This window comes from Psammomys obesus, unplaced genomic scaffold, assembly GCF_907164565.1.
Source record: "Psammomys obesus unplaced genomic scaffold, mPsaObe1.curated_primary_1811, whole genome shotgun sequence".
In the NCBI taxonomy this organism is placed as follows: Eukaryota; Metazoa; Chordata; class Mammalia; order Rodentia; family Muridae; genus Psammomys; species Psammomys obesus.
The window spans coordinates 37,167,294-37,169,298 of record NW_026596040.1 but is presented as its reverse complement, the minus strand read 5'-3'; positions in this window follow the sequence as shown (position 1 = coordinate 37,169,298).

The following is a 2,005-nucleotide window of genomic DNA, read 5'->3' as shown; positions in this document are numbered from 1 at the left end:
ATAGGAACTATGATCAGGCTGAATTTTGTTATTAAAGGTTAAAAGCTTTAGATTCATGTTCATTGGGAAAGAAACAGCATGAGCCAAATAGTGAAAAAGCATGGTGGCATAGGTTTTAATCTGTGGAGGCAGGGTTAGGGGCATCCTAAGTAAGTGGTGAAAAGTGAGCTCAAGGCCATCAGGGCAATGAGAAAAAAAATCCTACTGAGATGGGTGTGTAGGACTTAGATCCGAATGCAGAAGTCATTTTTTTTTTTAATTTAGTTTACCTTTACAAAACATCTAGAAGTTCCCTGCTGACAGACAGCGTGGCCCCCTCTGCACACTTGTTGGGGCTCCAGTCGGGGCATGTGTGTTGGTGGGTGTTGGCTAACTTCTGGCTGTCTTCACGTTTGCATGGCCTCTCCTCTGTGTGGATCCTCTGGTGCCTGAGCAGAATGGGTCTAAGGGCGAATGCCCTGCAGCAAACCCGGCGCTTGCGCGCTTGCGTGGTTTCTCACTGTGGACGCGCTGATGATCTTGGAGGTGTGAGGACCACACAGGCGCCTTATTGCAGCAGCTGCACTGAAGGGATCCCTCTGGTGGATGATGAGCCGCAATTTGCGGAGAAAGCCCTTCTTGTACACACTGTGTAGTACCTGTCTTTCAGTGGAATGACCAAGGGGGTCTATAGGACTTAGTGGCTCAGCTGACTCCAGCCCATCTTGTTCTGAGGGTTCCAGGCTGTGTCAAAGCATGGTTCCTCCGCAGGACCCTTTGCTGCTTTCCACTCCACTCTCCTTGACGAAGACATGGAGGCCCGAGGCTATGGAGGTTAGATAAACTCTCTGCCACCAGCTGGTCCAGGATATCTTTCTTAGTGTGCAGGTCAGACACCAGCCACAAACCACTGAAGGTTCGACTCAGAGTCTCCTCAGATCATGAATGGGATGTGACCTTGCTGAAGAGGTAAGTATTCTTGTTGTCTTGGGTGCTGGGATATGAACCATGGCAACTTTTGACCTGAGGCTGTCCTAGGACTTTCCTTGATGGAGTGTGACTATCATGCTTATAGCCTCATGCAGGGTACAGTTCTCCCCTAGTCTCTGATGAGTTCTAGATTGTGATGCTTTGGTGAGGTCTGTCTGGATAGGTGCTCCCCGCTTCCTCACAAGTCTCCCCCTGTCTTTTTGCCTGCAACCTTAGGTGTGGGAGCATGTCTCAAAAGCAAAAAATCCACTGTTAGAAATGACCCACTGCTCTGACTGGTTAGCTGGAAGAAAGGGACTAGGGGACATTCTCAATCCTCCCGCGTTAGCTCCTTGTCAATGAGTTTCTTATCTCATTTTGGTAATGTCACTCATGTTCTATCAGCTTGTTGATACAAAATACCATGAGAAGCATCTCTTGGTGTTTGCTCTGTCAGGTTCCAGGTTCTGAGAAGTTGTAATTGAGCTCTACACTGTATGGAGTTGGCAGAGTCCTCAGTACTGTTGGCAGAAGACTGTAGGTAACAGTTTCTCCTGCTTTGAGGAGAGAGAAGGGTGGGACAGAGAGGTGTCACTTAGTCACTTGCATTTGGAGTTGAGGGCGCCCCAGACAATACCCGCAGCCTCACCTCTGGTGCCATTATCAGGCACTGTTTGGGAATTGGTTGGTGCTGCATTTGTGTTGATGTCCACATGACTTCCTGCTGAGGACCAAAAGACAGTCTCAAGAACCCCAGAGAGAAGAAGCTGGGGTCACTACTGTAGGAAAAGTCGTACCAAAAAGCCAGCTGTTGGACTGAATACAAGAGGTAAACAGTTTATAAACAGTTTATAAACGACACTGTTCATGGTGACGCACAACTTTAATCCCAGCACTCTGGAGGCAGATACAGGCGGAACAGATCAAGGTCAGCCCTGTTCAGAGAGCAAATTTCAGGCTATGTAGACCTTCTCTTAAAAAGGGGGGGGGGCAATGAAAGTTCCATGCCTGTTTTCTAGAAATGTCTTCTGGGAAAATCAGATTTTTATTATATATT